Source organism: Talpa occidentalis, unplaced genomic scaffold (assembly GCF_014898055.3).
Source record: "Talpa occidentalis isolate TD23 unplaced genomic scaffold, MPIMG_talOcc4v2.1 talOcc4.6, whole genome shotgun sequence".
NCBI classification, from domain to species: domain Eukaryota; kingdom Metazoa; phylum Chordata; class Mammalia; order Eulipotyphla; family Talpidae; genus Talpa; species Talpa occidentalis.
In genome coordinates this window covers 5715161-5738470 of record NW_023604972.1, presented here as the reverse complement: position 1 = coordinate 5738470, position 23310 = coordinate 5715161, and the positions used below count along the sequence as shown (strand labels likewise).

At 47.6% G+C, this 23310-nt stretch overlaps 1 long non-coding RNA gene across 2 annotated transcripts; it reads right to left on the bottom strand.

Moving 5' to 3' along the window:
• Positions 1-2196: 2196 nt before the first annotated feature.
• Positions 2197-21204, bottom strand: LOC119260636 (uncharacterized). Of its 2 annotated transcripts, none has more exons than XR_005128770.2 (3): positions 19127-21204; positions 16935-17012; positions 2197-2710 (listed from the first exon to the last, which is right to left on the bottom strand). It is a non-coding gene; the product is annotated as an uncharacterized LOC119260636 (long non-coding RNA). The 2 variants fall into 2 exon arrangements; XR_008549306.1 differs by lacking the exon at positions 2197-2710 and adding an exon at positions 13952-14614.
• Between the last annotated feature and the right edge of the window lie 2106 nt (positions 21205-23310).

Here is a 23310-nt window from a genome sequence, read left to right as displayed (position 1 = left end):
ACTATAAAGGTTCAGTGTCAATGTTGAGAGAGTTTAGAAGAAAGAGTGGAGAGCAGAGGAGACATCATCAAGGATAATGGCTACATCTGGACCTGGAAGGAGTGGACATGAGGCGGGAGGCAGGCAGGAGTGGGAGGGCAGTGAGGACAGGGTCCAGCGGGAAGTAAATGCCCCTTTCCATAGAGTGGAAAGCACAGTAGGGAATAGAGAGAATTAAAGATAGGAAGGAGGCCAGAATCCAAACTACAAAGAGGGACTGCAATTGTAATTGTTGACAAGCCAGTGTCTGACTTCATCCTATCAGCAATAGAGAACTGCTGGTGTTCTCTCGAGCGGAGGCTTAATAGCATCCGATGTGCACTTACAGAACAGTTATCTAGAAGTCTCGTGAAAGATGGTCGTGAGGACAGAAGGCAAGACAGAGAAGTGCATTAGTTGAATGGAATAGTCCAGGGGAGTGGTCGCAGGATTGGAGCTAGAAAATGGCAGAAATGGTGTAGATGAGGTAAACGCAGCACAGATTATGGGCCTAGGAAACAGATACTGTCAGCTGATTGGAATCGGGGAGCAGAGATAGAAATGTGAAAACAGAGTCTTAGGTTTGTTAGTGTGGGTGACTGGAAGAGTGATGCTGACAACAATGGGAGTTCGGGAGGGTGAGCGTGGTGGGGTGGGGATGGGTCTCTTCATTTTGGACATTAGCAGTGGGATATGAGTGTGGGTTGGACTGCTGATGTTGAACCAGAGGGAATTCTTGGTTTTGAACTAGTGTTAAAGACAGAGCACCCATCACCTCAGCACTGTCACTTGTAATGGGTGAGTCTATAAGGACTACTTGAATAAGGAGGTCAGATTGGTGAGTTGATGTGACATTGCCAGTTTGGGCCGCCATAACAAAAGCCCCCAGCCTGTGTGACTAAGTCAGGAAATACTTGTTTTCTCACAGTGCTGGAGGCCAGAAGTTCATTATCAAGGTTGCAGCTGACTTGGGATTTGGTAGAGTTCTCTCCATGGGTTGCAGATGGTAGTCTTCTTGCTGTGTCCTCACACGGCATGCAAGCATGCGCACACACACACACACACACACACACACACACACACAGAGAACAAGCCCTCTAATTTCTTCTCCGAAGACACTAACCCCCTTCACCAGAGTTCCACTCTCACGACCTAATCACCTCCCAAAGATCTCATCTCCAAATTCCACTGCGTTGGCGTTATGAATTTGACATATTATTTGGGGGGACACAGATAGTCAGTCCATAACACACACATATCCAAGTCAGGAGAAAGTAGAGTATGATGGGCTAGAGAAAAATTTTATAGAGGTTTTATTAGAAAAGACAAAAAAAAATGACTGAAGCTGAGAATTTTCACATGTTCCCATAATATTCAGAGAAAGAGAAACATTTAACCTAATTGATCATTAGGGAGAAGCTCAGAATGGGGAAAGGCTACCTCTTTAACTTTGGGGGTTGAAAGTTTCTGCCACAACAAGAATTGGATTTTGACTTTCCATCAAGTTCCCATGCATGCAAAAGGCAGCTGAAGCTTTTAAACCAAGTATGCTTTATAAATTTATAGTTTATAAGGTTTGTCAATCTTGCTGTTATTTTTATTGTTCTGTTCACTTTTGATCTGAGTGTATTTAGACTTTGTTTGAACATAGCTTTATAGGCTGTTGGAATTATTAACCTGGAAGAGCTGCCAAAGGTGATCTTAGAGTCTGATATTTCAAGCTGTGTTTTGAGGAACCCCAGGGGTGAAGAGGGGGTGCCTCACAGTTTACAGGTCTAGATTATGCTTCTAAGACTTCACTTGAAGATCAATTTCCTGGCTCCCTGTCTGTAACTCTGTGAAACAATAATTTAGATTAAAAAAATCTATAAGCCTTTTCTATAAACAGCCATATAGTAGATATGTAAATTTTGTAGGTCATACTGTCTCTGTCACAACTACTTAACTATTGTGTTGTAGCGGGAAAGCTGTTACTGAGAATATAGAAATGAATGAGCAGGACTGTGTTCCTGTGTAAATAAAACCTTATTTGCAAAAATTCAGGGTAGATTCCTTGCAGATCTCTGATCTCTGTCAACCTCCCTTTCACTTTGTGGGTTGAAAAATAGAGGCAGAGGTTAAAAGACTTACTTAAGGTCACAGAACGACTTACAGCCATTATGAAAATGAAACCTCAGCTTCCTCATTTATTTTATCTCCCCCACCTTCACTCAAAGATTCTCAAAATTCCACAAAATGTAATTCTGGTGCCTTCACAAGCTGTCAGATTTACAAGTTGGTATCTTTCCATAGTGTGTGCTTTCCTTACGCGTGGAATGTTTTTTATTTTAATTTCACAACACCCCTGTCATGTAGATAATATTCTTCATTTCAAAAAAGAAAAAAATGAAAGTGACTTGCCCGCTGTCACACTTTCAATGAGCTTCTGAGTAATCCCCATTGGCTCAGGCCGCTAGCCTTAGAATCCTCCACGACCCTTTTCTTTCTCTCGGAGACCAGAGTCCATCAGGAACTGGATTCTGCCCTTCAGGACAAATCCCCAGTGCAGCCACTTCCACCACCTCCACTTCTCATCGCCTGGCGTGAGCAGCTGTCATCTCTCCCCTGCATGACTACAGTGGACTCTCATGGGTCCTCCTGCTTATGGCTTTGCACACACAAGGTGCACCTCACCACCACAGCTGAAGCGATCCTGTGGAGACATGAAGTGAATGACAGTTTCCTGCTAAGCCCATGTCCCTCAATAAAGGCAGAAAGCCAACCGCGACTCGTGGTCCTGCATCATCTCCAGTAGCCTTCATGCTCTTCCTCCGCTCCTCTGCTTCTCTGTGACCATCTTGTGGGCTTCTTGCTGTTCCTGGACAGAGCAGGCATGGCCCCGTGGAGGACCTTGTCCAGAGCTGTTCCCCTCATGCACCAGTTCCCTCCCACACCCCAACTCACCTGTCAGCTTTCTGCTCACACGCCACCTTTCTGTAAGGTCTGCCTGGTCAAGCTTATATAATGCTGCATCTAAACTCACTGGCCCGTATGCCCCAGACCCCTTACCTTGTTCTATGCTTTGTTTGCCCTACAGCACTTCCAAATGCTAATACACTAATTTGTGTGCTATGTTTACTGCTCATTTTCTCCCCACCACCTCCCCTGCCCCCAGCAATGTCTTTGACAGTGGGGATCTATATTGGGTCTACCTTTGTTTCTCTAGCATCTTGGGCAGTCCTGGGCACCTAGTAGGCACCAAACAAATATTTTTTGCAAGAATGAATGAACTTGTCTCTCTCATTTCAAGAAATGAAATTAAGAATTATGTTCTTAATTACTATGTTCTATGGGCCAAGAATGAGAGATTAAATGACTGAATAGAATAGACTGAATAACTCCCCTCTTAGCTGGGGAGTTCACTGGGGCTTGGAGGTGCTCCTTAATCGAATGAACAAAGCAGGTGCTTAGTAAGTCCTTGCGGAATTAAATTCCATCCCGTAGGCTCCGACTCTGACATTCGGTATGCCCTCTCACCACATAAAACACTTCCCTCCTGTTTTGGCCCATCATGACCACAGCTACTTCTCTCAGCCAAAAAAGCCCTTTGTCCTTTGGCTGAGGTTCAGTCCCTGCTGCTTTCAGCCAGACTGGGAAACAAAAAGAAGCTTCAGAAGGAAGGACAACAGTCACTTTCTTCCTGCAGGATCCCTCCCAGGCGGCTGAAACCTCTCTCCATGGCCCTGTTTTGAAACCTTTTTGCCTTCTGTGCTCTGCAGGATTAAGGCTGACAGCCCCATGAGGTGACTCTGGCTGGAAAATGTAGAGAACAGGGGTTCCTGGGGAACTATCCCCCAGGATATACTGACATATCAGGGGGTCCTCTTCTTGCATTTTATAAATGACAGTTCTGGGACCAGATATTGGGGCAGAATGAGGGAAAATTGCAACTTGGTGCTTACAGAACAGCAGGTCTGTAAGTACAGACTTGTATCTGCCAAGTTAAGCCTGAAGACAAAGCCTTGCGAGCAACTCTAATGCACCGGCCCCTTGACCTTTGGTCTTAAGGTTTTTCAAAACAACCATGTTGCGTCCCAGAAAACTACAGGTACCAGCTTTGCACTCACAAACTAAGTCACTTCACTTTTCTCAGCTCCACCATGTTACCTGTTAAATGGAAATATTAAACCTGGGCGTCCAAAACATCATGATAAATAGACAAGGTATTTGTTACCATTGTGAAATCCTTTCTGGTTTTGTTAATTGATGCTCTATGTGTGTAATACCATCTCAGACTGCACACACACACAATGCATGCGAGAATGGTGAATCCTGAATAAGATCGGCGGTTGAAATGGACAAATGTCAATTTGCTGTGACCACGTGCTATGCTGATGTAAGATGCTACTACCTGGGGTGGGGAGGGGAATGGATATGGGGATGGGCTTATTTGCATTACTTGCATTATTTGGCAATTTCTTGTAAGTCTAAAGTCATTTCAAAATAAATTCTTCTAAAAGTCAATTTCTTCTGCTTTTTTCTTTCCGTAACACTTTCTGAAGGCTTCTCATGGGGCACTTCATACTTACAACTGCTGGGTCTGCTTCCCTCCAAGACCCTGAGCCGTGGGAGGGGGGCACAGTTGCCGTCCTGTCTTTTCTACTCACTGGCCTAACACTGCACATAGTAGGGAGCTGGTATCCATGAGTGTTGACTGATTCTTTCACCCCAGAATATCAAATTAACCAACTTCTCTTAGAAACGCTAATGCTATCTCTGAAAATATTTAAAGAAAATTGATATTAGAAGCCAAGCACTTTACATAAAATTCTCTTAATGAATCCCCACAGTAATCTTATGAGGTCTAAGCAATGATCCCCACTTTACAGGTGAGGAAACTGAGCCTGGAAAGCTAAATCTTTCTACCCAAAAGAGGTTGTGTGGAGGTGGACTAAAATCTCAGGTCCACCTGGCTCCATAGATTTTCATTCATTCATTCAAGAAGTGTTTCTGCAGAAACACTATTTAGCAGAGATCTTTTAAATGTCCACTATTTAGCAGAGATCTTTGTTGGACCTTTGAATACAAATAAAAGACAAAGTTTATTGTTTTTGTAAGATAGATACTCTAGCGATATGAAACAGATGACAAAGAACAGACAATATAAAAATATACGTGGAGAAAAAAAGAAGGAAGAACAAGCGAGGGAAATTGAAACAATGGGAACTGGGGAGAGTTTGCAGTGGGAAGTAGGACCTTTGGGGTCAGCCTCATGGAGAGTCGAGATTCGAGCAGAGATGTCAACCAAGAAAACCTTTGGAGAACAACATTCCAGGTAGGGGCCACCGGGTCTGGGACACAGCTCACCGTGCGTGTGGACAGACCAGGTGGCCAGTTGGGCTGGAGCCAAGGAAACACGTGTGCCAGTGGGAGGACAGGCTAGGGAGGGACCCCGAGGCCATGGCGAGGACTAGGAGAGGCGCTTGGTTTCTCTCTGGGACAGGTGCCCCAGCAGGAACTTGAGTGGAGTGTCCAGGCTGAGTCCTGCCTTCCTGGGCTTCCCCTGGCTGCCATGTGGAGACTGGGCTGAAGGGGTTGTGGTCAGATGCAGGGAGACGGTTGAAGGGCTCTTGCAGTCCATGCACGAGACAACAGTGGCTTCCACGCAACGGTGGGCGGAGCTGGCTTTTCCCCACCAGACTTCCCTCGCCACCTGCCAAGCCCTCCCAAGCATTTGCAGAAGCTCGACCAGTTGGCTGTGCCCGGGCATGGTGACCTTTCTTTTCTCCCCACCTTGCTGCACACACCCAGCCCCGGCCTGCCCTGCCTGTGTCCTCCCAGTGCCCACACTGGCTCTCGCGCCTGCCCACCTAGCCCGCTCGTTTGTCCACGGCCCCAACAACTGTTTGCCCTCAGCTGTCCTAGCCTGTGAGACAAGAGCCCCAGTTGCTGATGGATGAATCTGGGAGCAGAGTGTGTCCTGCCATCACCCCCAAGGCAGGGGTGTCCAGTTTCCATTGTGCCCAGTCGGGCAGCGGCAGCATCTGTCTCGGGGAGTCCTGTGATCCAACAGGCAATGCGTGGGGGCTTCAGATGCAACAAGACTGTGTTCTGCATAATGGGGAAGAGGGAAGGGACTTTGATGTGTGCTATTGAGCCACACGGAAAGATGAGATTTGGTATTTGTTGCGAAAGGGAGCGACCTTGAGGGGATTATGCAAAGCAACGTAAGCCAGAAAGATAAAAACACAGTACAGATCTCACATAATTGGGGAATATAAGGAAATAAAGCATCATGAAAACAAATGGGGTGGCCTCCCTTGTGGCACAAAGGGTTAAAGTCTCAGCACTGTGAAGCTATCAGCAGCTACTGCAGCATGAGTTCGATCCCCGGCCAAGGAGCTACCCATACGGCGCAGCAGATCTTCTCGCTGCTCCCCCCAGCAGTGTGTTTCAGTAGATCCGCCTGTTCTGGTCCCCGCTCTGTCTCTGGTGAATCCTCTCACCCTTCCGCGCATCTGGCCTGTACCCCGGTTCTTGTATAAATAAAATAAATCTTTAAAAAAAGGATAAAAACGAAGCACTGAAAGAGAAGCTTGACCTCCCGAGCCTGGGCATGTCTGGGTGATGATTCAGACCAGCGGAGTCCCGGCGCCACAGCAGCGGCAGACGTGGGGACACCCCAGGGCTCTGCAGCCAGTTCTGGGCTCTTCCTCTTGGCCCACGGAGGGCAGGGTGTGGGAGCGCTTTCCCATGACACCAAAGTGCAGCTCAGCAGGAAGGACACCTGGCTTGGGGCTGCAGAGACGCGGATGGCAGCCTGGCAATGGCTTCCTGGCCCAGTCCAGCGAGGCATGGCAAGTTAGGGCAAGAGTCTCATCTACTGATAAAACGATCTCCCTTCCATTGTGGGCAGTGAGGCCTTCCGGCTCGCAGAAGGCACAGTCACGTAGGCAAGGGGATGGTGCCTGGGGTGCAGGAGTGGCTGAGAAGGTGCCCAGGTGTGGTGGGCACCCACTTGGAAGGCCCTTTGTGCCCTTGTCCCGCTGTCCACCCCTTTGTTTGTGGACCTGTTCTTCCACACCCCTGGCGGGGCAATGACTGCCCAAGGGACGCTGCTTTCGTATTACGCCCTGAGCCACAATGATCTTCGAGTGACTGTGGTAGACACTTTCACTCACCGTCCAGCTGTCCCTCCAGCCGTCCATGCAACAAAAATGTATCCAGGGCCCTCTGCAAACCAGTCCTGTTCTAGGGGCCGTTCTGGGATGTCACACGATGTGCAGATGAATTACTCTGGAGCTCTGTGGCCTAGCGAAGCTCTGGCCTGGAGGACGGCAGGCAGGGGTCTCTCCTAGCCTTTCCTGGAGCAGCGTCAGCCGGGCAGCCCATTAGGCGGTGTTGATTCTGGCCTCTGCCTGCGCACCAGGGCATGGTCTGCAGAGCCATGGCTGCCTGCCACTCCCGTCCTGGCTCGGCGTCCTCCTGTTCCTCTCCACTGTCCAGGGCCTTTGAGTTCCCAGAGAGCTCCCCCGCAGGCCGCGACTCCGCTCCCTCCAGCCGAGAGTCTGACAGAGCTGATGCCCGCGTGTCTTCTCTGAGGTTCCGGGATGTGATGCTGACTGTATTTCTTCAAGTCGTCAAAGCTGCCTTTTCTTCGGCGGTGATTCTCTCTCATATTATTACTATTATTATTAATTTTTTACATCATTCTTCACTTTTTTACAACGTGTGCCCGTCAGCTGTGATTCTCTTAAGCACTCACTGTACTTGGGCGCCCATGTGGGTGCTGGGAGAGGAGCCCTGAAGGATGCACCTGCCGGCTCCAGGTGCGCATCTGCCACCCCTCCGGCTCGCAGCCTGGGCTGGCTGCCACTGTGTGCGCCCCTGTTGCGCTTTTGCTGGGGGGCTCTGGAGCAGTGCCTCGAGCCAGGCTTCCAGTTCCTTAATTTTGGATGAGCTGGCTCATCCCCTCGGCTAAGAGATTGAGACGAAAACCAAAATGAGAGAGCGTTGAAACGAGTGCGGTGAGGGGGTAGCTCCAGAGGCCGGATGGAGAAGGCTGGGCTCCCTGAGGCTTGCTGGTAGAGGTGTGACGTGTGCGGTGGTTGGAGGCCTGGAAGGCCAGTGGTCACCTGGGGTGGGGGACAGCTGCAGGTGGGTGATCCCAGGTGGGGCAGCCCGGCCGGGGCCCAAGCCATGTAAGCAAACCTGCAATCCCATCATGGCTCCAGGAGCACCAGGCTCCAGGGAGGAAGCCATGGGAAGGCAGTGTGGGGAAACTGAGGCTGGGGTAAAGGAGCTATTTCTCATTCTCATCCCTCTTCCACAGGAGGGGAGCACCTGAATCCATAGTCTCTCCCCAGTGGGGACATCTTTCCTCAGTGGGGCACTTTCTGATCCCTTGACAGGTGGGTGGGGTGGAAGGGACACACTTCAGATGCATAGTCCTGCCCGCTCCCCGATGCCCCTCAGCCTGAAAATCAGGTTCCCCAGTCACATGGACCCCCCCCCTCTTCATTCTGTGAAAGCAGCTTTGTGAGAAAAACCAACAGAGGCTGGAAAGCACAGATGCAAACGGCACTAATTGGGTTAGGGTGACGCGTGCTGTGGCAGATTTTATTTTTGCTGCTGTTGGATGTGTTTTCTTTGGTTTTGTTTTTACGCACTTTAAAATTATATTTTAAAAGAATTGTATTTGAATTATATTCAAAAAGATCTCTTCTAGATATCCTGGGTCTGATTTCTAGGTCACAGCACGAGAAGCTCATCTCCCTGCTGAAATTGGCCTCGGTCTGTAATATATTAGCGGAGCCTCTATTAGGAAGTGATAAGGCCACATGCCGCGGTCTCTAGAAATAGAGGTGATTTCTCTGTCGACGGCAAGGAGTGTTATCCTATATCGGCCTAATGAATTTGCTCTTTTCGCATTTATGGCACCCATTAGGGTGTCTCATTTGTGGCCGTTGCTATTTTAGAAAATGGAAGGAAATTCAGCGGTGCTGTTTGTGGTGTGGTTGCAGAATTCCCTGCTGGCCTAGGGTCCCGGAAAGCTGTGTCCAGCATACAATCGCCTTTGTTTAAGCATCTGCAGGCTGTCCGCGGGGGAAGCAATCACGGCCCCCTCTCACGAAGCCCAGGAATCGAAGCACAATTTGGCCTCTTTGTCATTTTCAAAAACCAAATCTGCCTAGGGACCAAGTTCCAGCAGCAGCTGTTTGGGCTTTATGTTTTATTTAAGGATGTTTAATTTTGATCCATGCATGTTTCTAATTTTTTTTTTTTTTTAAGCAGAGCAGACTGTGTGTGTATCAAACACATTGATTTTTGGGGAGCCTTCCCGCATGACTGGTCAGTGATTTTTAGGATATACTCAGACATGTTAAAATTATCCTAGTTTTATAATTTTCCTTCTTAATGAGATAGCAACTATATATCAAATATGCTGAGCTTTGTGCTCAGTGGTCTGTGGTCGTTTCCTTAGAAAACCTTAGCAGACGCTCATGAAGTAGGTAGAGAAATTGATGTCCCTGTCCTGGCTGAGCTCTCAGAGGGGCATGACCTGCCCGAGTTCTCACAATCAATGAGTAGGAAGCTGAGACTTTCACCCAAACACAAACCGTGTGACAGCTGCCATGTACTGCGCCTGGAGGAGCCAGGTGATGTTGCACGCACACACACAGACGTGTGCACACCTACTTGCCTTCAGATCTAGCAGCGACCGCCAAGCTTTCAAGTCGCCTTCTCTCTGGATCTTCTCTCTCTCTCTGTTCCCGGACCGTCTCTGGTCCTCTCCGTTTCTCAGGCAGCCTGCAAGTCATTTCAGTCACAGACCGTGTTCTGTGCGGGCAGAGTATCAGAGTGTCAAGCATCTTGTGTGACCCCCTATAGCTCTTGGGGTCGGGATCCTGGCGCAGGAACAGACAACCGAGGCTCAGCTCGCTCTGCAGTTTCCTGGCTGCGGGTCTTGGGGGTGTGCTGCAGGAGACCGAGTCCAGCTTCCCCGCCTCGCCTGCTGGTGGGTGCTGACAAAGAGGGTGGTCTCTGTGCCCTCCAGGGCGCTTGTGAGGATTAAATGTTTGGATGGATGTGAAAGCCTCTTATGGACTGCTGTCTGCACTGCTGGTGCTGGAGCGAGGACGGAACAAGCAGGACAGACAGGAAAGTTGGGCCAATAGGACTCAGGGCAGAACCAGCGTCCCAGGAGAGCCGGGCTTAGCCAAGGTCATGTGGGAGCCTGGAAACTCGGGGAGCAGGATCGGTCCCCCACCACCTGGAGGCAGAGGCATCTGTTTGGTCCTGCTCCAGGGGGTTGCCATCAGAACAGGGTCCCCGGGCTCTGCCTCTGCTCACGCTGAGCCTGCCGTCACGGATCAGCACATTTCTCCTCCTGTCTCTGCCTGTGGCTTGGGCGAGCTGCTGTCTCTTGCTCACAGCCTTGGCTTCTGAGTGATTCTCTCTTTGTTTTTTGAATGACTCTTTCTATGGCTCTGATATTCAGTGGCCAAGAGAGACCAGGTTGTCAGCAGTGGTGTAGTGTTAGTGTTCACTATGTAACCGGCTGTCTGTGGGAGTTTGGGGTGGGGGCACCCCTGATTTGTGTTGTTTACCAATTTCTATGGTTTAGATATTCCCACTATGGTTGATTTCAAGCTACAGACGTGGTATCACTTGGCTCCTCAAATCCTGAAAATTGAACCTTTGCGTTCTCGGAGACACAGAAGCCAGCTTTGCCACGAGTCAAGTGACAGCTGAGCAGCCCAGTAGCAGGGTGGCTGAGGGGCGATCACCTCCAGCCATCAGAGGGGTGCAGCTTGCTGAGGCCTTGATGTTGGACTTTACTCCTCCAGGACGGTGAGAGCACAGATGTCTGTTGATTCAAGCCACCGAGTTTTGGTGATTTGTTAAAGCAGCCATAAAAACTGATACACACTTTTTAAAAAACGATATGAAAGCAAGGCATAGACGGGTCAGCTAAACTCCCCTAAAGCCCCATAGTTCATAAATGGTATCACAGGAGACTAATCCAGGCAGCTTTTGAGTTGGTGTTCAACCATAGTAGCTCATAGCTCTATCTTTATAGACACACACACACACACACACACACACACACACACACACAGAGCGCATATTCTTAAGAGTGCTTTGAAAACATGTGGCAAACTTAATGTGCCCTAGGAGCACCTGAGGGGGTGTATAGCTAGATTTTGGGGATATCCTGATAGGACATAGTGACGACAGTGATGATACTGTGATGAATTCTAATGATAAAAATATTTTCCACCAATAAAGTAGAGAAAGTTTTCCAATCAGAGAGATCATCCCCTGAGGGTGGGAATTTAGGAATTTAGGAAATTGCAATAGTGAGACATGGCCCAGAGGGTTCTGGAAGAGGAATGAAAGAAGTAGCAGAATGTCAAGGTGGAATCCAGCTGATGGGAGGGTCTTATGTGCCAGGCTAGAGATTGCGGATGCCCCACTGGAAGCTTTGTGCAGGCCTTTCTCTGGGATCAGGTGAGTCTCTTACAGACTTGCAGTGGAAGCATCCTGGGGGGTAGGATTACGTGGCTTGAGACCAGAGACGGACTGTCCTACACCAAGGATCGGGATGTTGGGCAGTGGGCTGGAGATGGTAGCAGAAGGGAGTAGGCACAGTCAGCAGACATTTTAAGGGGGAGGCATGAGTAGAGTCAGTGACAACTGATGTGAAGGGGATGAGGAAGCAGGAGCACGGACTCTCTTGCAGCTTCTAGGTTTGGGGACCTGGGTTGATGGTGGTGTCATCTGCTGATATAAAAGATGAAGGCGGTACATGGTTGGGCAGTGACAGGGATAGGGGTTTGAAAGAGTGAGTGTAAACAAATATTTCACTGATGGATGCGGATTTCAAACAGGTTTTGTTCTGAGCATGTGACCGTTGGCACACTGACCATGCCCTTGAAGTTGAAGCACACGTCGAATGTGCCATGTTCTCCAGAGAAGGAGGACGGAAACTACCACAGACTGCATGCTGTAGGTTGGATGTCTAACTTCCATTATCTCATTCAATTCCCCTGAGAGAGACTTTCAGGTAACTATTATCCATATTTCATAATCAAGGAAGCCAATTAAACTGTTGAGATGATTAAGCATTTGGACCAGGGTCACAGAGTTAGGCAATGACTGGAGAGTCCTGATTTTAGATTTCGTCTTCTTTCATGCTGTCTGCTGGACATAGAGGTAGAGTGTTCTCCGAATTACTTCTTCCCCGTTGATTAGCTTTCTGAACTTTGGCAGTTTGCTTAACTCTTTGCCTCCATTGTAGCAGTTGTCAAAAAAGGGTAAAAATCATATTGCTTTTTCTCCGTAATTCAAATAAGAACCTGTCAGTGACATCTCCGCAAATGGTAAAAGTCTAGAGAAATAGGGCTAATTATGTGATTAGCCTAGACTTTTCAAATTTTATTTTTTGAGATAATCTGACTTTAGCAAGTTATTTTTGTGTGTGTGGGTGTGTGATTTTCTGATTTCCCTCAAGAGTATAGTAGAGTAAGTTGTCTAGTTAACAGAGTATTTAAAATCTGGCCTTATTTAAATATTCCTGTCCCAATCACTCCACACAGTTTCTAAATGTGCTTCTTTACAATTCTACAAAAGTGAATTGTTGTTGGCAAGGTGGACACTAGACCCATCCATTTGTCTCATGAAATTCTCTCACAATAGATACACCTCACACTAAACTTGGAGGTGCTATTAGAGGAAATCTTTTTTGAGACTAGTTCTCAGGCAGACTCTGGGATCTAGCAGTGCCTGTGTCTTCAATGCAGAAAACGTGGGTGTTACCATAGCACAGTTTCTCAGTTCTACAACACAGAGGTATTGGTTCATCCTTAACCCCTATCCAAATTCTAAGACTATTTTTTTTTTTTTTTTGCCTCAAAAAGCTCAGCATAGGAAAAGAAAGAGAACTATGAAAACAACTCAATAGCCACAGATAAAAGCTAGTAGCACTTGTCTAAGGCATGGGTGTATGTGTGTGTATCAGCTTGTATCATATGTTTTAAAAATTGTGTGAAGAGGGAACAGAGAAGAAATGTTAAGAGAGTTGTGTCATTAGCAGAACCAATCTCTTTTCTCAGGATGGATAAACTGTCTCCATTACATAAGACCCAAGTCTGTGCAAGGATAATGAAGATAGTGAGGTCGAGTGAAAGGGAAATTAGCCTGGGAGTCAAGATAATTTTTTTTGAACTTAAGCTCTTAAGCTAGTTGGCACTGGGTTTTTATTAAACGCAATAGGAAGAGCCCTTTGACTGCAACCGTAGGTGTGTAGGGTAGAGGAATGGGAAAAATACATTCACATTCTAGCTAGAAAAAGAAATCTTAATTTTAATTCCTCGATAATCTCATTCTTTTTCATAGTTATAATTAAATCTTTTTTTTCCCCAATTAGCCAAACTTGAGTCAGTCACCGAGTTCAAGGTCATAGAATCCTCATCTTAGTCTGGGTCATTTGATCCCTTGATGAGCAGCGTGCGGAGTGGTCAGCTGATTCCCAATGCTTTGGGTCCTCCACGGGAAAAATAAGCTTTGTTTCCAAAAATGGGGAAATTAATGCTGGACAGATAAGAACAGCACAGGCCCACTGTACCTTCTGACCCTTCAGTCTTTAAAAAAGAGTGCTTATGACATGGCGTTGGTCTACAATGCTGCATATGTTTTAGGGGTGTAGGATCACATCTGCTTGGCTGTACGTTACCACACCACACCCACCACCACAGCCCCCATTGTCTCCCACCAAAATCCACGGGGCTCCCCTCTTCCTATTTCTCTTTCCCCCGCTCCCCCCACCCTCCCTCTCTGCTAGTTTTGCATTCTGATTTCAGAGGTTTGTTTTTGTTTGTTTTGTCTATTCCTTTGTTTGTTTCTGTATATTGCCCATGAGTGAAATCATCCAGTCGTTTGTCCTTTTCCTTCAGACTTGTTTTATTTAGTGTAATCCTCTCCTGTGCCATCCATCGTGTCACCAGTGGTAAGAGTTCATCTTTTTTGTAGCTGAGTAGTATTCCACTGGGTATCTTTTATACTTCTTCTCGGTCCATTCCACTGTCTATGGGCACTCAGGTTGTTTCTATCGCTTGGTCGTGGGAACGGTGCTGCAGCTATTCGTACGTTCTTACCTATCTAAGGACACTACAGGATCCAAGGTCATTTCTGTGCTTCCCAGCAGGTATTCCCCAACCACTATCTCCCACCAGGACCCCCATCCTCCTGCACCCGTGCCTGAGTGTAGCTGTGGCCATCTCTGCGGCACCTTTGTGGGGAGCTCCTGTGCAAAAGGGCTGCTTTCTCTGATCCAGCCCGTGCTTTACAAATCCCTCGTCCACCAGAGCTCACTGAACTTGGATCTCATTCAATCTCTTTTCCAGGCTATTTGCCTCCCCTAATGTCCTCTCTTTCCTTCCTTCTTCCTCTTCCCATTATCTGCTAAGTGAAGACATTCATTTCTTCTCACTTGGATAACTCAATATTTTTTAACTTTCTGCCTCCAGTCTAATTCTCCTTTCGGCCACCATTTCCTTCTGGGTGTTTCCCCCAAAGCCCGCAGCTCTGTCCATGCCAGTCTCTCCTTGTGGACCTAGTGGGGTAGAGTGGAAATTCAGAACTGAGAGACTGAAGCCTAATATGAGCTGGAGGTTCCCAACTAAGAAGGTGACGGCTCACCTCTGACCCAGACCAAGAGGCCTGACGTCAACTGTTGCTGCAGAGATAGTCAGGTGACAGGTGTTTTAATAGCTGCAGTGAGAGTACAACAGAAGATGCCAGAACTAGAGGAGGGAGTTGGGGGGTAAGCAACTCCCAAGATAAATGAAGGAAGGTGACTCTCCAGATAGGGATGTTTTGGGAAAAGGAAACACAGGAATTCATACTGGTGATGAGGGTTTGCAGATTTGAGTTTTTTTTTTTTTTAATTTTTTTTATTTACACAAGCACTGGGTACAGTCAGAAGCGCGGGAGGGTGAGAGAATTCACCAGAGCCACAGCGGGGAGCAGAGCAGGCAGAAGGACCGAGGTACACTGCTGAGGGGAGCAGCGGGCGGCAGGAGAGGTCTGCGCGCCATGTGGGACCCTTGCCCGGTAACCGGGGATCGAACCGGCGCTGCAGAGGCTGCGGGCAGCTTCGAAACCCAGCGCTCAACCGCTGCGCCACCGGGGAGGCCCAGATTTGAGTTATTTTTAAGGAAAGAGGCATGACTCTCTCTGCTCAGACTGTAGTAAGCCCCAACTGTGTTTGGGTAGCCAGGTTGACCTATTTATTTATTCACTGAGCAAATATTGAAGGGACACCTACCAACGCCAAGCACTACATGGTAGAAGGCTGTGCCCCGGACTCTTGGAGGGTGATCGTGGTTGACCTGAGTAGACATGGACTCAAAGAAAAAAGACAGAATTTTGAGGTGTGTGTTTCCTAACACACTCAGCTCTGTGTCTTTTGTCCAAATTCAAGATAGCTTTCCTCGGTTGAAAACCAGCTTGTGTCCCCAAGGATTGTTCTGTGGGCTCAGAGAAGCGAGGCAAGGAGAAGTAAACATCTGTGGTTGAGCAAACAATATACTCGTGACCACAAAATGCAATGTTGCTTTTGTCCAACTCTGCTCTGACTTGCTTATTAACTAGAATAGACGTCTCGAGGTGTCCTGTTTTCTTGATCCCCTTTTTACTTTCTTCATTTTTCTCTTTCTCAGAGCTCTCATTAATGTATTTTAATGAGTATAACTGAAGAGTCCATGTGGCAAGAAAATGAAAAGCCAAATTGTGTGTGTGTGTGTGTGTGTGTGTGTGTGTGTGTAGGGGGATGGGGTGGAGGAGAGAGAGACAGAGAGAGAGAGAGAGAGAGAGAGAGAGAGAGAGAGAGAGAGAGAGGAAATAAACAATTATCCTGTGGGTTTTTATGTTTCAGGGCTATCCCCAAGTCCCATATTGCTTGCCAAGTCTGCAGAAAACCATTCCTAATTGCACAAGAAAGATGGGATTGGTGATAAAATTACAGACATAAGTGGGGGTATGGTGTAGACATGTAGCTGTCAGTATAGATATAATCTCCCTGGTCTGTCTGTGTCTCTTCAAAGCTTTCCTTTGTTCTTCTCTTGTTATCCATATCTATAGTGATATATGCACATACATATGTATATGCATTATATATTGTGCATTATATACCTTTTAACTCAGACCTCCTAAGAGATTTCTGAAAGCCATTCTCCTGTCAGTCACTAGGAATTTCTTAGAAATGTTGACTTTGTGTGTTATAACCTCTCCCAGCAGATGTAGAATTCTAACCTGTAGGCATATTTGGCCTATCGAGTCTTTGATCGAGGACATGGGGACAGGTTTGGCACGGCTCCCCACTCATCTTAGTCACATGACCTTTTCTTGTTCAAAGGCCACCCTCAGCTTCTACTGGCTTTGATCTCCACCAAGGGCACATGTGGGTGTGAGCCGTCAAGGCCTATGGTCACCAGCTTCCGTTTTCTTGTAATTCTTACAACAGCCTGAGGAGGTAGGACTGGACTACTCTCCCTGGGCCAGTAGTTTATAATCTTTTTGAATCTATGACCCCCCTTGTAGTGTGACACTCTGCTTTTAAAGTCCATTCAATAAAAGAATCATGATGAACAAAATCTAGCCTGAGTTTACTAGCTTCTGCCCTGATGTGCAGTAAGAGCAAAGCATCCATAGTGCCTCAGATGTGCTTGGCATGAATCTGTGCCGGACATAAAGCCAAGCATTTCATAATGAAATAAAAATCACTAGAAAAAAGAGCACCCATCCTGCCCAAGCAAAAAGGGAACTTCTGGGTATAAAAATATAATTATTAAAATTCAAGTGCAGTGCTGGGGTTGAAGAAGGGGTAAGCCTTGCTGCGGGACATCTGGCAGCTGCACACACTGACTACGCACCTGGCTCTCTTCAATGCTCTTTGAAAACACAAGTGAAGAAAGAGGGACTGAGCCAGAAGTCAGATCCAGGCGAGTTACCTTTAGAGAGACAATGAGAAAGGGATGTAAGTAAGGAGTGCTGGGTCCCAGTGGTGCTAGTTGGGTGGCATCTTGCTAGTTGGGTGGCATGCTAGTGAACCCATCTGAACCTGAAATTCCTCAGTTATAAGAAAGAAAGTGTGGAGGTCATCCACCCAGAGTGTCTGAGGTTTGTAGATTTCATTGTGGGACTATTTCTGGAGTTTGGGTTTAAATTCAGAAAGCAAGAGAACAACCCTAAAGATGTCTCTTTATTTCAGTGCAGTTCCACAAGTAATTGCTCCAAAGCGTGTTGTGAGTCAGTCAACACTGATGACGCAGAAATGATTCAACCACAGGTAACGAATTGCCAGCATTTTCTGTGCACCATAAGCTCTTTGGGCACTTGCAGGGTGAGTAAGTTGTGGTCTCTGACCTATCACAGGTTAAAATTTTCTGGTGAAGATACAAGTAGCTACAAGTAGGTTACTGAAACACTCAAATAAAATAGCATGAGTGTTATATCAAAGGTGTAAACCCTACCAGTGGGGAGTGATGAGGTGGTGACAATTTTGATCTTCCTATTCAGAGACAAATGACTAATATCATTATGAAATATAGAAATATGTAAGTTATCTCTATGTCTTTCTCTCCCTCATTCTCCCACTATCCTATTCTATCTATCTATCTATCTGTCTGTCTATCTATCTATCTATCTATCTATCTATCTATCTATCTATCTATCTATCTATCTATCTGTCTGTCTGTCTGTCTGTCTGTCTGTCTGTCTGTCTGTCTATCTATCTATCTATCTATCTATCTATCCATCTATCTATCCGTATAGCTGTCTGTCTGTCTGTCTATCTATGTGTCTATCTGTCTATCTATCTATCTATCTATCCATCCATCCATCCATCCACCATCTATCTAATCCATCTCATTGTAACACAAGTGAAAAGAATGTTAATTTCTCTTGGTAGTTCTGGGACCAAAATATCTATCTATCTATCTATCTATCTATCCATCTATCTATCTGTATAGCTGTCTGTCTGTCTGTCTGTCTGTCTATCTATGTGTCTATCTGTCTATCTATCTATCTATCCATCCATCCATCCATCCATCCATCCATCCACCATCTATCTAATCCATCTCATTGTAACACAAGTGAAAAGAATGTTAATTCCTCTTGGTAGTTCTGGGACCAAAAGGAACAATTGGTTCCAGGGTGAAGGCAGCATTTGCACAGGGTTGTGATCAGTGAATAGAATTCATTGGAGTGACTGGGGATTATAAGAGAACAGCAGTTCAAAAGAAATAGGAGGCATAATACAGGCGTGGGGAAAGTTAATGGAATGTGGATATGAACTTCAGATTAATAGAGTACTCCTAAAGCATGCTCTCTTAGAGGAGGAGAGGTAAAAATTAGTTATTCTTGCATTTTGTTTGTAGTGAGAGCCTCCTCTATTCAGAATAGCAAATACTTCTGTGGAGTGTAACATGTCCCAGAACCGTGGTGTTTCTTGTATACTAAATAATCTAATGCTCCAAACCCTTGATATAGCATCATACATGACTCCATCACCCCCTTTAACATATACAGAGATGAAGGCACAAAGAGGCGACAAGATTTAGTCACACATTGGAGGGCGTCAGGCAGCCTGGTGGTGATGTCCACTTTTCCCCAAGGCACTGTCTGTGCTGTGTGAGGCTTCATGCATGCGCTGGAGAGCAGAGGTGGTCATGGCTTGGTTTTCCCTGCCCTTGAGGGTGCACATTCATGGGGAGACATTAAATATACCACAGTAAGCATGAGATTGAATATCTATTTTCAATCATAATCCATGCCATGAATGAGTGTGTCCATCAGGGGATACTGACATGTCTGCAGGGGGGTGGGGTCGAAGGTCAGGACAGCTGGGTCTGAGCAGGGGTAGTTGTGCTGTGGGGTGTAGGAGTTGTGCCGAGCAGGAGTTGTCCAGGTGAGGAAGGTCCTCTTAATTCTAAGGGGCTGAGAAGGTGGGTTCCAAGTCTGCTGGGCTCTGTCAGGGTTTTGATTTTCTTCTGAGTAGCAGCGTGAGCTCTAGTGGCTCTGTCTGGGCAGGAAGTTGGCATGAACTGCATTTTCAAAAACTCACCAGGCTGAGAGAGAGATGGGGTGGACAGAGCAGCTGCTGGGCGCTTTCTTAGAGACTAATGTCATCCAGTGGCTTAGACAGCGTGGCCGCGGAGAAGGGAGAAGGTGTAAACACAAGAGGGATATTTGCAGATAGAATCCATAGAATGAGGTGGCTGATCAGACATCAGGCCTGAAGCTGGACAAGTTTGCCTGACATGACTCCCATGTTCCACCACTGTGGGAGTGCGGCTCAGAGCCTTTCTCAACCAAAAACCGGGTGAAGAGCTTTCCAGACCTCGTGGACCATACCTTTCCCTGCACCTACTCAGTTCTGCTGTGGGTGTGTGAGGGTGGAGACCACGGGGACAGACAGGCTTGGCAATGTCTGAGGCCTCCTCCACACCCAGGAAGCTGCCAGACCTGGCCCGTGGCTGCAGTTTGCCAGCTCCTGGTATGGAGGACACGAGGCTCATGGCGAGGCTGCCCCGGTTGGGGGACGGGCAGGAATTGCGGATGTCATTTCACATCCTTGTCACGAGAGCAGCTGTGAGTGTCCTCTGCATCACAGCTGACCGCCCGCCCTCACGCCTCACTCAGGGACGTGGCCGAGGTCACACAGCTGGTGATGAAGTTGGCATTTGAACCCAGGTCTTGATTTTTCTCCCAAGCTCACAAAAGACCTGCCTGCAACCCTATTTCTTGAACGGCCTCACGACGGGGGCAAAACCTTGCTTTGCAAGCTTTTCTCACGTTCCCCCAAAGGAAAATTTTTCTCTGATTTTTAAAGCCACTTAAAAAGGGACAGTGAGTCTCTGAATGTGCCACTGCTGCTTTTGTTCAGTACAATAGACTTTATATTGCTTTGTCCAGTCCCTACGAAGTGGGACATAGGAGGTTTGTTTTCAAGAAATTAGCATCGTATTTCTCTCTCTCTCTCTTTTTGCTTTTGCTCCCAACACAATTTTGTCTTGGGGATAAACAGTGTTATTTTCATTCCCTCCATTTGAGCCCCACATAGAACGTTTTCTATTAAAATTTAAATAAGGCACTTCAGAGACAGATGAAGATGTGAGGCTAAAATGAGCTGATTCACTAGAATTTGTTCCTGAGAATATAACTTATTTTCTCTTACAGCTTATGCAACTTGGTTTCATAATAGAAGTTTTAAGTGGGCCAGCATCGGGCCGGGATAGGTTTTCCCTTCAACATTTCCCACCCAGAATAGCCAACTGCCAAGGGGGGTGATGATAGACGCAAACTCTCTTTCCCACCCCATGGAGACCCAATTATTACTTCAAGAAATTGCTGGGAGCTGAAATTTGTTTGAAGATGCCTTGCATTCTGTTTGTTGATCTTCAGTCAGTACACGGAGCAACAAAACCTTGACTGCTGGCTGGATTATCCAAATTTCTCCTTTTTCTTTGATGGAAGAGGGAGGCCAGATTCGCCAAGGTTGGATGTACAGCATCGGGTGGGGTGGGAGAGGCTGAGAGGAGATGGTTTGGGGCCAGATTACAAGCCAAGTGCTGAGACAGAACAAAGGCCAGGAGGAAACTGATTAGTCGGCAAAGCCCCAACAGGTCTCGAGGAGAGGCGGAGGGCTGGAGGCCTAGGGTAGGCACAGAGCAAAGAATGGGAGCCAGGTAGAGGAGGGTGTGCAAGCCCAGTGCCCTGGGGGCAGGGGGAGGCAGAATGGAGGAGTCTTTCAAACTCCCAGCAGGTTGCAGCTCTCTTAGCAGATCCCTTGAAATCCTGTGGCAGGGAAGTCTCATTCTTGCTGGCATTCCTAACTCTCATATCTGCACTTGGATTGCCACCAAGCCACCAGCTGCCAGGGGGAGGCATGGCATGAACCTTTCCCACAGTCTTCCAAAGGAGCCAACCCCATGGACTCCTGGATCTGGGCCTCCCAATCTCCAGGATGGCCTGAGACTCCATTTCTGATGTCTGAGCTCCCAGGCTGTGCTCATTACAGAGGCCTAGCCAAGGGCACGCTGCCCACTGCCCACTACACAAGGTTCCTGTCCACCACCGTGATGGACAAATCCTCCCATCATCTAACACCTCCCACTGTTCTGTCCCTGGAGACAGGTTAGAATCTAGAACCTTCTTAGGGGTCTTACAGTGTGACTTTGAGGCACATACATTCCCTTGTCCTCTTGTGACATCACACCCAGTGGCCATGTTTTGGTGAGACCCCTCTAGCCAATCTCCTGAGGGGGTTTCTCTCCGCTGGTCTCCCCAGCACCTTGTGCAGACCTCCCCCGAAGGACTCATTCCAGCGGTTCCCTTTGCCTGTGTCTCTGTCTAGACCCAGAGAGCATTCAGAGTAGAGATCCCTCCTCCTCACTGCTGTACCCCCAGCAGCAGGCCCGGAGGTGGTTCTGGAGTCCAGCAGTCTTTGCTGAGACGTGACTAAGCACCTGGGGAGTTGAGTGCAGCCACCGGGAGCTGGGCTGAGCTGGGAGTCGTGGGAACTTGTTGTTTTGTGTGTCTGCTCAGCTGCTAATTTGCTGGATGAACTTGGGCAAGTTCTTTAACCATCCTGGGCCTCTGCCTTATCTTTGGAGCAAGGTGGTTTGACAACCACCCAGCAATAAAAATGGTGAACTCCTGCCATTTTATACAACATGGACGCAACTGGAGAGAACGAAGCAAGTCAGAAAGAAAGACAAATGCAGAGTGATTTCACCCACCTGTAAAATACAAAGAAGCAAAGCAAGTAAACAGACAAACCAAAACAAACCCTAGAAATATGACTGTAGAATTGGGGCCAACAGAGGGTAAGGCTGGAATTGGGGAGCAGAGAAAAGAGTCCAATGGACTCGGTGGGGATGAGGGGTGCTTGGTGGTGGGTGTGGTGTATACCTATATCTCTGACGGGGCATCCCTGGTGGCAAAAGGGGTTAAGAGAAACCTAAGAAGCTATCCGCAGCCTCTGCAGCACAAGCTCATTCCCAGGCCAGGGAGGTGACCCACATGGGACAGCAGACCTCTCCCGACTCCCCGCTGCTCCCCTCAGCAGTGTGTTTCGGTCAGTCTGCCTGTTCTGCTCCCCACTCTGTCTCTGGTGAATCCTCTCGCCCCCCGCCCCTCTGGCCTGTACCCCAGTTCTTGTGTGCATAAATAAATAAATCTTTAAAAAATATATAATAATTACTATACAACAGCAACAACAACAACAAAATGAGGCAGTTGGTCAGATGACTTCTAAGGTGGGAATCTTCTCCCCAGGACATTGTATTTTTTGACCTCATAGAGGAAACCCTATTGACGCTTTAAGTATTGAATGCAAGAATTTCAGGCCAACTTCAGTCAACGGCAGTGTCAGCTAACCTGGGTCTGCTCCAGCCACACTGCCCCTAAGAAGTAGCCACTTCTTTTGCTTCCTGGCCAGGCCAAGGGCAACCCAAAGCATCAAGGCCAGCTGGGCTGGGTCAGGGGCAGGGCTGGTGTTGTGATAGTTGAGATTTGTGAATGAATGGCCCTTAAGCAAGATGACTAGACTCTTTTGGATCACCCCCTTTTTTTGCTGGCAGGAACATCAGGGACAGCTAAGAGGAGGCATGAGGGAATGCAACCGCTTTCAACCAGATACCTGCAAAACCCGAATGGAAAGCACCTGGGGCAGAAGGCGGAGCTCCCCGCACCACTCCTGACCTCCTCCTCCTTTCTCAGCACCTGCAGTCTCTGCCGAGCAATGACAGGCTCCTTGCTGAGACAGAGGCCTTCTCCTTTGTGGGGTCTCCGGTGGAGAGAGAGGTTTGGACTGCTGATGAGCTGGATTTTATGGTCAAAAGAGTCCCCCAAGTCTCCATTTGCACAGTGGTGCCACATTGTGTTGGTTCCTGAGAACTTTTCACGTGGGGAACTCTTGGCTAGTTTTGCCCTTAGTGAAAGCTCCTTCGCTTCCACATTCATGGTGGAGAGAACTGTATCTTGACAGCCTGGAGCAATCCCAGTGAGTGTTCCAGGTCATCTGAGCAGCCAAACACTGCTCGGTGTCTACAAACAGAGTCTCTTTATCTCTTCCTTCCTGAGAGATTTTGTGTAGTGTTGGTTCATAAGTGGCTGGTGCAAATCACCCAGCTCCGTGGCTCCTGTGGGTGTTGCTGGGAAGAAGACATATGGTTTCTGGCTGAACCACGTGGGTCTCATCTAAAGTCGTCCACTCAATGAGGTTGTCTATAGTTTTGCACGTCA